Raw genomic sequence first — 13,958 nt, 5'->3', positions numbered from 1 at the left:
CCATTGGTCTGCAACTCTGCCTTTGTTCCAGTACCATGCTGTTTTAATTATTACTGCTTTGTAGTAGAGTTTGAAGTTAGGGAGGTTGATTCCTCCCATTTTCTTTTTCCCAAGAATTGCTTTAGCTATTCGTGGGGGCTTATTGTTCAACATGAATTTCAGGAGTGTAATTATATATTTTAACAGCATGTTCTCTTATATAATCACAGTCCTCCCATTGTTCATCGATTTGCTTGAGCGGGCCCAGTAACGTCTCCATCATGAGACTTGTTGTTACTGTGTTTGGCATATCGAATACGTCACAGGTAGCTTGCCAGACTCTGCCGTGCAGGCGAGATACTCTCAGTAGCTTGTCAGGCTCTCCGAGAGGGGCGGAGGAATCGAACTCGGGTCGGCCATGTTGGCCGTGTGCAAGGCAAATGCCCTACCGCTGTGCTATCGCTCTAGCCCTTATATAATGTGAGGGAAATGTTCCTTTACTTCTTTCATCTTCTTTGCGCTGAAAGACTGGAAAATACTAGTTTATCAGATAAATCCCTTAAAAATGATAAAAGTCATCATGAAAGAAGGAAAGTGAAAAATTGTCACAGCCAAGAAGAGCCCAAAGAGACAAAATGACTAAATGCAATGAGGTGACCTGAATGAGATCCTGGAACAGCAAACTGGCAATAAATAACAACTAAGTTTTAATATACTATTGACTTTAGTTAACAATGTATCAGTATTGGCTTCTTATTTGTAACAAATACAATTGTCCCCATGTAAGATGATACTAAGAAGGAAAACAGTGTATGATGTAAATGGGAACTCTGTCATCTTCCCTTTGAAAGATCAAAACTACTCTAAAAATAAATTCTATTAAAAATACCTTCTCTGTCACTGTCACTGTCCTCCTGTTCATCGATTTGCTCGAGCAGGCCCAGTAATGTCTCCAGTGTGAGAATTGTTGTTACTGTGTTTGGCATATCGATTATGTCACGGGTAGCTTGCCAGGCTTTGCCCTGTGGGCAAAGCACTCTCAGTAGTTTGCTGGGCTCTCCGAGAGGGGCAGAGGAATCGAACCTGGGTGGGCCGGGTCAACCATGTGCAAGGCAAACGCCCTACCCACTGTGCTATACTCCAGCCTCACACCTTCTCTACCAAGTAGAAAATCATAGAGCCTGGGCTCAGAATGCTCTTTGGCAGAAGGGAATGGGGGGTGGACAAATTAGGCAAGTAATAAAGTAAATAGTTTTATTTCGAAAAGATGAAGTGAGAAAGCCAGAGACAAAGAGAGAAAAGGACATATCACAAATTGTGATGTGGGCAACAGAGAATGCTGAGGGTTTTAGACTACTACATAGCAGCACCTTTTGCATCCAGAGAGGAAAGAACTGTCTCCTAGAAAACTGTAAGTTGGAAAAACAAATAAAAAGATCTGTAGAAGAATCACTAGAGAAAATGTCAAAAGACTTGAGTTCCAGCCCTGCTAATAACTAATTACAGGATTTAGAGTCACTGATTAGCCTATACCACCCTCAGTTTTCTCACTTGTAAACTGATCTTGGAAGGGCATATTATTGTAATAAAAGAAAAAATTAATAGGAAGGAAAATTTTAATATCATATTTTGTTTGAAAAATTAATATATATTTTCCAACTTTCAGATGACTGTGAACCCTGAGTGCAGAGTTCTGCTCTGAGTGCAGAGCCATAAGGAAGAGATGGACAGCCCCGGGTGTCCCAACAAAACAAAATCAAGACAGATAAATGGGTAAAGAAATTGTCGAAGGTCTACTCCTGGCTCTTGGCTCAAGGATCACTCCTGGCAGTGCTCAGGATACCATATGGAGTGCCAGAGACTGAACCGGGGTCAGACATGTGCAAGACAAAAGTCTTCTTACTGGACTACTATCTCTCCAGTCCCCGTAGTATATTTTAAAGGATTGTGGAAAGTTAGGAAACCAAGAGTTTCATCAAGGAAAACTTGACGAAGCTTCATCATATAAGCATCAATAAAAACTCTGAGGATGTGGCCAAATCATTGAATAAATTGTTGAGTTTCGTAGTGGTCAACAACAGTTTTGTTATGAAAGTATGATTGGCCTCAGATAAAGGAAGAATCAGGGTCTGTTCTTGGGGCAAATTGATATAATTGAAATGACTAATAGGCAGAATATAATACCATTATACTTACCTTTTTATTTTCTATCAAAATTATTTATATATAAAACAAAGGTCCCGGAAGAGAGAGGTGATGCAGAATCTCCTGCCCCCGCGACAGGCTGTCTTCACCAGGGCCCCTCGGAGGGGGGTTGGGTTGAGTCTCCCTCCCTGCCCCAAGCAGAACCCTGGCAGCCAAAAACCTCCAGAACCCAGCCACAGTCATGCTCAGGCCACTCTCCACATGCTCGGACGAGCCTCACACATGAAGGAACCAGCAGAGGAACCCAGGTATGTGGGACCCATGGCTGAGATCTCCAAGCCTGCTCAGATCGGGACTGGGCCTCCTCCACCCAGATCCCTCATTTTCCAATAGCTAGGCAGTCACACCCACAAACTTCCCAGTGCCATGTAATCCCATCAACAACCAAGATCCAGAGACTAGAAAACAAAGCTCCCAGCGTGACCGCATTCGCAGCTGCGCGACCTCTTATAAGAGGTCTATAGTCTATAAGTGGGCTTATAAGTGGGCTATAGTCTAGCCCACTGATGTACCTAAAGCATCACACATGTGTTTGGTTTTAACATACTTACTTGTATTCTCTTATATACATTCTCTGTCCCTCTCAGAGAGCCTGGCAAGCAACTGAGACTATCCCACTGGCATGGCAGAGCCTGGCAAGCTTCCCGTGGCGTATTCAATATGCCAAAAACAGCAACAATAATGGGTCTCATTCCCCGTACCCTGAAAGAGCCTCCAATACAGCACTGTTGGGAAGGACGAGTAAGGAGAGGCTGCTAAAATCTCAGGGCTGAGATGAATGGAGCCGTTACTGGCGCCCGCTCGAGCAACTTGATGAACGGGATGGCAGTGACAGTGATACAGTGATCAAAATAATTATTATTAGAATTGAAGCCTAAAGTAGGCATTAAAACTACATTCAGCTATTTCCAGTGAACTCAAATAAGTCACAAAAATTTTATATCATTGAACTATAGTAACTTTCAGATATTACACAATCATAAAGCTCATGAATAATTTTGCTCACGAATAGTTTAAAAGAACAATCAACTTGCAATCAGGCTAGTTTTTTTTAATTATAAAAGTATTTTTTTAAATTATAAAAGATCATCTCTAGAAACCCTAGTCTAAGGTGAAAAAACAAAATGTGCAGTAGTCAGTTACTTTTTCCCTCAAAATATTGCACCTTCTGTTTGCTGCTCCACTTTCCCAGATGAGGCTTGCTTGTGGCTAATGTCACTGTGCCTATTCCAGTGTGGGAGGCAGAGCCCTTCCCTCTGGGTAGGCCCCAGCAAACTTCACCCACCATCTGCACCATATAAAGGGCACAGCTCCTGCTTGACTTTCTGCTTGCTGCTCCACCATCCCAGCATCTTCCAGGGGGCTAGCTACAAACATGTACCCCAGAACAGCAACACCAGAAAATCAGTGGGAGAAAACACATGTAAGTCCACAATATTAATGAGTGAAAACAGTATCACCAAAGACATAACACCATTAATGTGTCTTTAGTGACAATATGATGAAAATGTTTCATGAATTCAAAGAAATAATAGCACAGATAGTCGGCAAAGCACAAGAAAGTCTGAGAGTCAAAATGAAAGAATTACTACAGTCAGAAATGACAGAAATGAAGAACATGGTAGGTGATAAAAAAAAGCTCAACGGAATCTCTGAATAGCAGAATCTACTATATTAGATCTGAATATTAGAATATAGAAAATAAATATATAATATAATATAGAATATTAGAATCTATCTGAATATTCAGAATCTCTGAAGCAGAGCAAAAGATCAGGGAGCTGATTTAAAATGTTCTTAAATCTTACTTTCTTTTTTAAGAACAGTGCCTTGTTTTTCCCTCATCCCTCCCTGTTTCTTTCATTTATTCATTCATCTTGTTAAATGTGCTCTTGCAACATCTGTATTGCAAACCATGATGCCCTAAATGAGAGGGAGAGGAGAGAGAGAGAGAGAGAGAGAGAGAGAGAGAGAGAGAGAGAGAGGAAAGAGAAAGAGAGTGAGAGAGAAGACAGGGGCCTGGAGGCAGGCTGGGTGGAGGGTGGGGGGTTGCAGGAAGGAAACTGGGGATATTGGTATTGGGAAAAGTACACTGGTGGAGGGATGGGTGATGGAACATTATATGACTAAAACCCAATCATGAACAACTCTGTAATACTCTATCTCACGGAGATTTCATAAAAAAATAAATAAATTTAAATTAAAAGAAATAAATATGAGATGAAAATATTATTTCACTTTAAAAATTCTTACAAACAACAAACAAGTGCAGAAAGATGGCAGGCTCCCAAGTCAACACACAAAAATGTGTTTTGTTTCTGCGTGCAAATTATAAACTAGAAGAGAAAGAGATCAAGGAGACTACTTCTTTCAATTACTTAGAAAACATCAAGTACCTAGGAATCAATCAACTAACAAAAAATGGAAAGACTTATACTGTGAAAACTGCAAATCACCTACAAAAGAAAAAGAGCAGGACACAGAAAATGAAAAATCGTTCCATGTTCCAGGATTGGGAAAATTAATATTGTAAAGATGATCATCCTGCTTTTTCGCAACGGGTTTGCCGCCAGAACACAGGTGTCGTGAAAGCCACAGCTAAGCGCCAGCCAAACTGGGAAAGGAAGAGACTCACATCAACATCGTCGTCATCAGACACGTCCACTCGGGCAAGTCCACCCCCACTGGCCGCCTGATCTGCAAATGCGGCGGCATCGACAAGAGAGCGGTGGAAATTCGAGAAGGAGGCCGCCGGGATGGGAAAGGGCTCCTTCAAGCAGCCCGGGTCTCGGGTAGACCGAAGCGGGGCGAGAGCGGGCACCACCTTTGAGGCCTCCCCGAGGAAGTTTGAGACCAGCAAGTGCCACGTGGCCACCACTGCTGCTCCGGGACGCGGAGACTCGCTCAAGGGCATGATTGCGGGCACTCCTCGGGCTGACTGCGCTGTCCTGGTTGTTGCTGCTGCGTGGGTGAAGTTGAGGCTGGCGTCTCCAAGAACGGGCAGACCCGCGAGCGTGCCCTTCTGGCGTACACACTGGGTGTGAAACGGCTCATTGTCGGCGTGAACAAAACGGATCCCACGGAGCCACCCCACAGTCAGAAGAGATACGAGGAAATCGCTGAGGAAGTCAGCACCTACGTTAAGAAAATTGGCTACAACCCTGACACAGTAGCATTTGTGCCGGTTTCTGGTTGGAACGGAGACAACATGCTGGAGCCAAGTGCTAATGTGCCCTGGTTCAAGGGGTGGAAAGTCACCCGTAAGGATGGCAGTGCCAGTGGCACCACCCTGCTTGAAGCTCTGGGTTGCATCCTGCCTCCCACTCGTCCAACTGACAAGCCCCTGCGTCTGCCCCTCCAGGACGTTTCCAAGATTGGAGGTATTGGTACTGTCCCTGTGGGCCGAGTTGAGACTGGTGTTCTCAAGCCTGGCATGGTGGTCACATTCGCTCCAGCCAATATTACAACTGAAGTTAAGTCTGTTAAAATGCACCAGGAAGCTCTAAGCGAAGCTCTTCCTGGGGACAACGTGGGCTTCAACGTCAAGAACGTGTCTGTTAAAGATGTTTGTCGTGGCAATGTGGCTGGTGACAGCAAAAAATGATCCTCCAATGGAAGCTGCAGGCTTCACAGCTCAGGTGATTATCCTGAACCATCCCGGTCTGATCAGTGCTGGTTATGCACCTGTGCTGGATTGCCACACCACCCACATTGCTTGCAAGTTTGCTGAGCTGAAAGAGAAGATTGACCGTTGTTCTGGGAAAAAGCTGGAAGATGGCCCCAAGTTCTTGAAATCTGGTGACGCTGCCATCGTTGATATAGTGCCTGGCAAGCCCATGTGTGTTGAGAGCTTCTCTGACTATCCTCCTCTGGGTTGTTTTGCTGTCGATGATATGAGGCGGACTGTTGCTGTGGGTGTCATCAAAGCAGTGGACAAGAGGGCAACAGGCGCTGGCAAGATTACCAAGTCTGCCCAGAAGGCTCAGAAGGCTAAATGAATATTATCCCCAGTACCTGCCACCCCAGTCTTAATCAGTGGTGGAAGAAGGGTCTCAGAACTGTTTGTCTCAATTGGCCATTTAAATTTAATAGTGAAAGACTGGTTAATGATAACAATGCATCGTAAAACCTTCCGAAGGAAAGGAAAATGTTTTGTGGACCATTTGGTTTTTTTGTGTGTGTGGCAGTTTAAGTTATTAGTTTTTAAAATCAGTACTTTTTAATGGAAGCAACTTGACCAAATATCTGTCACATAATTTTGAGACCCATTAAAAACAAAAGTTTAATGAGAAAAAAAGATCATCCTACCAAAATTATAGAGAACTTCAATAAACCCACATCAAATTTCCCATGATATTATTCAAGGACTTAGAACCAAGACTAAAAAATTTGTGTGGAACCATGCAACTTCTGAACAGCCATTCTGAAAAGAAAAATGTTGATTGGTAAGTTATTCCCCGACTTTAAATTATAAAGATATAAAAGGAGGTTGGAGAAGTAATATAGGGGTGAGGGTGTTGCATAACATTGGTTTGTCCCTTGCTCCTCCACAAGGAGTTTAGGTTTATTGAGTTGCTTTCACAACAGTTCTCCTGAGGCACATCCAATTCCACCAGGTACTAATAATCCTATATAATTTTTCTCTTTCCTTTATGCCCTTTGCATGGTTTAGCAATGTTCTTTTTGTATAGACACAGGAAGACAGTTGTTGCTATGCTTTTGTAACATGGGAGTAAACTGACTGTGAATAATATTGACTCCTGGGTATTAATCATATTTACCTGACTTAAGCCTTTACTTCCTAACACCCCCTCAAAGGAGGGTATAGGCGAGGGTCAAGGATCAACCCAGGGCAAGCTGTAAACTACCCTGACATTGAAAAAAAGACAAGCTAAGTGCCATATGAAGTATAATAAGTTAAAAGCATGGTCATAGGCGACTCTGTCATGACCCAAAAAGAAGTAACTGAATAAGGACCCTGATGGAGTTGGGAAAGACTAACCTGGCCCAAGGACTGTTGTCTGGAATATATTGAGAGATGTCCCCAGGAAGAGTCAATCTTTAAGCTTAATCTATCTCTTTAAAATGACTAGAAATATTATAAGAAGTAAATTTACCATGATTATTTAAAAGGATTACTAGCTGAGGAAAGGAGAAAGTAATACACCCTAGATAGAATCCCACCCTTGAGCAGATCTCCTAGTAATCTGGACTGCTGAACCCTCAGATAAGATCTTGTCCTTGAGTTAATCTCCTAGAACTGCCCCTGAAGGAGGGGCTTTACATTTGTTTGTTGTTATGACAATGTTCAACCCCACCTATGCATACCCCCATCCTTCATGATTTCTATATAACCATGTTGTAAGTAGAGAGGGAGGGAGAAATAACTATGCTGTGGGAGAGATAACTACTTTGTAAGGGGAAGAAAACAACTATGCTGTAAAGGGAAAAATAACCATGCTGTAAGAGAGAAGCAGAGAGAATGAAGCTATAAGAGAGAAGGAAAAGGAAGAAACAACAATGCTGTAGGAGAATAAAGCTGTAAGGATGAGGATGAGAATTAAATGACCACTGACTATCAATAAGGGACCTGTTTCTCTGTCCCCCATTCCCCCATCCTTCTTTTCAGTCGCCATCAACTGGCCTAGAAAGGTGGTCCTCAGCCACTGAATGCATGAGTCCTGCATGCCCACGGTTTTTTGAACTCACATGAGGGCACTCTCCTTGCATGCGTCTGACCTGTTTTAATTCCTGAAACCCTGCATATGGTCTTCTGAACACTGCCAGGTGTGATCCCTGAGCACAGAACCAAGAGTAAAAAACCCTGAGTATTGCTGGGCATAGCCCAAAATACCCCCTAACTCCCAAATGCACCCCACCAAATGGGAGAATATATTTGCACATAATACCCCAGATATAGGATTAATCCGAGATATAAAAAGCACACAGAAAGATAAGCAACAAAGCATCCAATAATCCCATCAAGAAATGACAAGAATAGATGAACACACTTCCACAAAGAGGACATACAATGGTTATTAAATATATGAAAATGTATATACCATCACTTAACTATCAGGGAAATCCAAATAAAAAAGACAGTAAAATTTCATCCCACACCTGTGCAATGGCATGTATCATGGAAAACAAGCAGTGCTGGCAGGGATGAGAAGAAAACTTTCATTCACTGATGGTGGTGGGAATGTAGTGTAGTTTAGCTCCTATGAAACACAGGGACTAAACAAGAGCTTAGTTGAGACAATTTTCAATTAAGAAGAGAATTCCCATATGATCCAATGATTCTACTTCTTGGCAGATAATTTCAAAACACAAAAACCCTGAGCATTGCTGGGCATAGCCCAAAATACCTCCCAACTCCTAAATACACCCCTTCATAAATATATATGCACCCTTATGCTCACTGTAGTACTAAATACAATAACCAGGATATAGAAACGACTCAAATCTCCAAAATAGATAAATATGTTCCAGAACGATAGCACATGACCGACCTGGGTTTCATTTCTGAGCCTCACCAGGAGTGGTCCCTGAGCACAGTGACAGGAATAAGCCCTGCACACTGCTAGGTGTATCCTAAAAAACAAACAAACCAGACAGATAAATGGATAAAAATTGTGGTATATACACAAAATAAAATACTACACAGACATGAGAAAAAATGAACTCAATGCCACTTGGGTGGAAATGGAACAAAGTGAGGGAGAAGGACAGAAACGGAATGTTCTCACTTATCTGTGGTAGATGGGTGACAAGACAAGGGAAGGAAAGGTATCAAGTGACAGTAAACTTGCCCTGCACTTTAGGAATGAAAATGCAAAGAAAAGAGAACAGGGTGCAGTGGGGGGATGAGACAGATTGATGATAAGGTCATTGATCAAGTGTTTCAGATATTTCAGTGGTTTAAAAGGTGAGGTAACTATGTACATCTGTGTATTCAAAACCTAAATGGGCATCATGGGCTCTCTCCCGCCACATGTGTTTGGTGGCCATGGGCCACTTCCCCACCCCGGCCTGTAGTTGCCACCAACAAATGAATGAAGGAGGGAACAGGGCCGCCAGCCTGGGTGGTGATGAGTTGTAGTTTATTCCAAACTTGTCTCCCTCTGCCTCCTTCTAGTCTCACCTACTCCTGTATTCCTCCTGTCCCCAGGCTCATCTCTCCTCTCTCTGTCTTGTAATCTTAGTTCTTGAGCACAACCTCCAATGGTTGGGGGTAGCAACCACACATAGATCAGATAGCACAATCAACATATGTAAAGCCCTTTCCTTCCTTCCAAGGAAGCTCTTCTAAGACAAAGATCTCCTACTCTGAGATCTGCTCAACGGTGGAATTTCATCTAAGGATATGCTTTTTTTAGTCCACAAATCATTTAAACTTTCATCTTAATTCTGCCTCTTGATAATATTAGCCATTTTGTATGAACACAGTAAGAGATACATTAAACGTATAGGGCGGCCCTTCTGGGGACATCTCACTACAGATTCCAGACTGTGGTCCTCAGGCCAGATTAGTCCTTCCTAACCCCAGCAGGGTCCTTTTCCAGTTGTTTCTCTTTGGATTGTGACAGAATTTGTCCACGACCATGCTCTTAACTTATACTAAAGTATTATGGCTCTTGGACTATCCCATTTTGATACAAGGGTAGTTTACATCTAGCCCTGGGTCCATCTAGTCCTTTTGTTGGGACCCTGCTTTTGGGGTTCTAGGAACTAAAGGCAACTGAGGCTTAAATCGAGTAATATGACAGTTTCCCAGGAGTAAATATTATTTGGAGTCAATTACAAATTACAAAAGCAAAAACTGTCTTCCTGTGTCTATACAAAAAAAGATATTGCTCGAAAGTAAATGATGCAAAGGAAATAAGGGAAAAGCAATATTTCACTTACAAATAAAGAGTCCTTAGAAGTATCTGACCTTATAAGTCTTAGAATCTGATTTGGAAATGTAGGTAATTAACTGATAGGGGAAGCAGAGCACAGAGGAGAGGCTCAAGATAAACACAGAGGAATGGGAGTGCCTCGGGAGCACTGTGATGAGTGTAACCCAATAAACCTAAGCTATCTGTGGCAAGGGAGAAAGGACAAACCATTGTTATCCTAAAGGTAAAGGTAAAGGTAAAGGCCCTCCCATTGATCATCGATTTGCTCGAGCGGACCCAGTAACGTCTCCATTGGAGACTTTGTTGTTACTGTGTCTGGCATATCGAATACTCTCGGTAGCTTGCCGGGCTCTCCGAGAGGGGCGGAGGAATCGAACTCGGGTTGGCCATGTTGGCCGCGTGCAAGGCAAACGCCCTACCCGCTGTGCTATCGCACCAGCCTATTGTGCTATCGCTCCAGCCTATTTCGGACTATCCAGGCTAGTCTGAAAGTAGTGAGTGGTCGCAAGGTCAACCTAAAGTCAACCTGCAGCAAACTATTGTTATCCTACATACATCAAAACCATAAGACATCAGTATTGCAAGCACGTGATGCAAACCTTAAAATAAGTAAGTTAAAAAATAAATTAGTTTTCTAAGGAGACAGGGTGTAGAGAAGGAGAAAACCTCTGTAGAGAAGGAGTCGTTGGTGGAGGAATGATGCACTGGTGCAGGCTTTGGAGATGTCTGACGTCAAATGCCTGGAATTTTGCTATTTAAAAGTTTGTTTATCATTATGCCCAAGGAAATAATGAACAAACAAAGAATGTCACAAGATGGTTTCTTCAAAAGTGAGGTTGTTACACTTAAATTACAAGCCTTAGGTCATTCTGGTTGAGATTTCTTAACTCTACAGTGTTCCGGTTTTAGGGGGTAAAGACGAAGGATGCAAAGTTGCAAATAGGTTATATTTTTCTGTTACAACGTGGTAAAATTGTATCTCAAAATGGAATATTTTACATAAAATTACATAAAAGAAACTGTGAAATTGTTATGAGCAAAATTGATGGAATAATATGGAGCTCCAGCAGCCGAAGACCTCCAGAACCAGTAACAACCATGCTGAGACCACTCTCCAAACGCACGAAGGTACTGGCAGAGGAACAAAGGCATGTGGGTCCCGGGGCTGAGATCTCCAAGCCTGCTTGGATCGGGGCTGAGCATCCTCCACCCAGATCCTCCATCGTCCAGTAGGCAGGGGTCACACCCAACAACTGCCCCCCTGCGCTGGGTAATCCCATCAATGGCCAAGACCCAGAGACTATAAAACCCAGCTCCCAGAAGCAACATCTTATTAATTTCATTCTTACTTTGGATAACCTGGCAGGCTACCGAATATAACCTGTCCACACGACAGAGTCTGGCAAACACCCTGTGGTGTACCAATATGCCAAATACCAGTAACAATGATGGGTCTCATCCTCCTAACCCTGAAAGAGCCTTGAATATGGCACTTTTTAAAATCTCAGGGCTAGGGGGTGAAGGAGAAGCTACTGGTGCCTGCTTGAGGCAATCTACAAACATCAGGATGATCGTGACCGTGAATATGGAGCTATTTTGAAAAACTTTAATATCAACAAAGGGTACTGAAGTCTTAATGTTGCTGGAATTAAGAAGTACTTTTGGCAGACTATAGACCAAACATGATTGCCACTCAATGTCTCTTTTGCAAACCACAACACCCAAAAGGAGAGAGAGAACAAAAAGAAATACCCTGCCACAGAGGCAGGGTGGAATAGAGGGATGGGGGGTGGGAGGGATACTGGGACCTGTGGTGGTGGAAAATGGGCACTGGTGGAGGGATAGGTGTTTGATCATTGTACAGTTGAAACCCAAGCGCAAAAAATTGTAAATCTACAACTGTACCTCATGGTGTTTCACTAACAAAAATTTAAAAAAAAATGTAAATGATGGAGAATGGGCACTGGTGGAGGGATGGGTACTGGATCATTGTGTAACTGAAACCCAAGCACAAAAATTTATAGTCTACAACTGTACCTCATGGTGTTTCACTAATAAAAATTAAAAGAAAAGAAGTACTTTTGTCATTTGTTTATGCTTATGTGCATTTTTACAATGACACATATAAATTTAAATAACTTATTGTGCTAAATCTTCGATATGAGATAGTAAGAACTCTAAACTTTCCCTTTCACTGACATCTTCAAATCAAGAATCTAGAAAAAGAAACATTTTCAGCTTGACCTATCTTCAAAGCCTTTGAATCCACCACAAACTTCCCAGATTAATTTTCTTCATTCATTTTACATCTTTGAAGAAATTCTTGACTTTACCTTGTTGATTAGCCCTTAGATATTTTTTATTTTTTAGTAGAAAAGAGTTGTTCACTTGAGTCATCCTGAGTAGAATAGGTAGAACACTAGATGAAAGACAACCATGTGAGCAAGCTGGGTTCCGGAAAGGATTCAGCACAATTGACCATATCCACACAGTCTTCGAATGCAACAGTTATGTGTACCTAGGTCAAGAAGTCAACATGATAAATGACCTGGCACCTGAGTTGCGCAGGAGGAAGAGAGAAGCTTAGAACGCCTTCAAGAGTGTTGAAGAAATAGGTAAGAGGACGAAGAACCTCTGGCTCCAGGCATATCTCTTCGGGAGCTTGGTTTTATTGCTCCCTGTAGAATACACTATCACCCCAGTCTAGTTGTTACTATTTTAAAAAAGATATACAAGTAACAGAAATGGATGCTGAAGTAGTAGGATAATCCAATGACATCATCAAGGAAGCTTAATTGGTATTCCCGTGGGGTGTCAAGAACTAAATTCACATCAAAATAAAGTACTTTAAAAATATTATAACTCAAAAAAATGCGGCGCTGGAGTGATAACAGAACAGATAGGGTGTTTACCTTGCATGCAGCCTACCCGGGTTTGATTTCCAGCATCTCATATGGTCCCCTGAGCACTGCCAGGAGTAATTTCTGAGTATGCAGTCAGGAGTAACTCCTGTACATCGCCAGGTGTGACCCAAAAAGCAAAAAAAAAAAAAAAAAAAACCAAAACCAAAAACCCACCTATATATATTGATATATTATAACTGTCAGCCTCTAATAAGAGAAAAAGATAGTTTCTGGTAAGGAAAAAATGTTATTTCAGAGTAGTTGAGAATTATAGCTTAGGGAGCAAAGGCTCAGGTCAGAAGCCCAAAATTTATCCAGAGGAGGAGATAAGGGGGTTAGTAGAGAAGGAATAAAAAAGCATGAGATAAAGGTGAGGTAATGCTCTAATGAAGGTAGCACAGGGTAAAAATAGTCAGGTGGCAGAGTAGAAAAAAAAACATTGTCATGTGTAAGGGATCACATGTCAAAAGTAGGTAAAAGTTCTCTCTCTCTCTCTCTCTCTCTCTCTCTCTCTCTCTCTCTCCTTTCTCTCTCGTTAATTTCAAACAGAATATTCTCTTTCTTGTTGACTTTTCAGAATGCTGTGGCTTGACCTAGGCCAAGGGTGAGATCCTGCTCCAAGAACACAGTAAAGAGGCTTTTGTGCAGCCACTGGCCTCTCTAGCCCTATTCTAATATGGGTCCAGTGATGACACTTTCCATATTATATATTTTGCCATGTCAGTAGAATAGGCTTGCAGGGGAAGTGTATGAATGCTTGAGCCTCAAAAAACTGCTGTCAAGTGCAGCTATAAATAAAGTGCAGCTACAAAGTTTACTATCTATCTCCCCAGTGGAGAAGACTCTCAAGGCTCTCTGAACCCTTAGCATTTTTTAAAAAATTTTTATTAGTGAGACACCATGAGATACAGTTGTAGACCTACAAATTTTTGTGCTTGGGTTTCAATTATATAATGATCAAATACTCAGC

At 42.1% G+C, this 13,958-nt stretch overlaps 1 pseudogene; it reads left to right on the top strand.

Annotated features, from left to right (window-relative positions):
* Nucleotides 1-1,299: 1,299 nt before the first annotated feature.
* LOC130036910 (elongation factor 1-alpha 1-like) lies at nucleotides 1,300-6,481 on the top strand (annotated as a pseudogene).
* The last annotated feature ends 7,477 nt before the right edge of the window (nucleotides 6,482-13,958 follow it).

Source organism: Sorex fumeus, unplaced genomic scaffold, assembly GCF_029834395.1.
Source record: "Sorex fumeus unplaced genomic scaffold, SorFum_2.1 ptg000069l, whole genome shotgun sequence".
Classification (NCBI taxonomy): domain Eukaryota; kingdom Metazoa; phylum Chordata; class Mammalia; order Eulipotyphla; family Soricidae; genus Sorex; species Sorex fumeus.
Note: the sequence above shows the minus strand (reverse complement) of the source record. Positions and strands in the feature narration are given on the sequence as shown.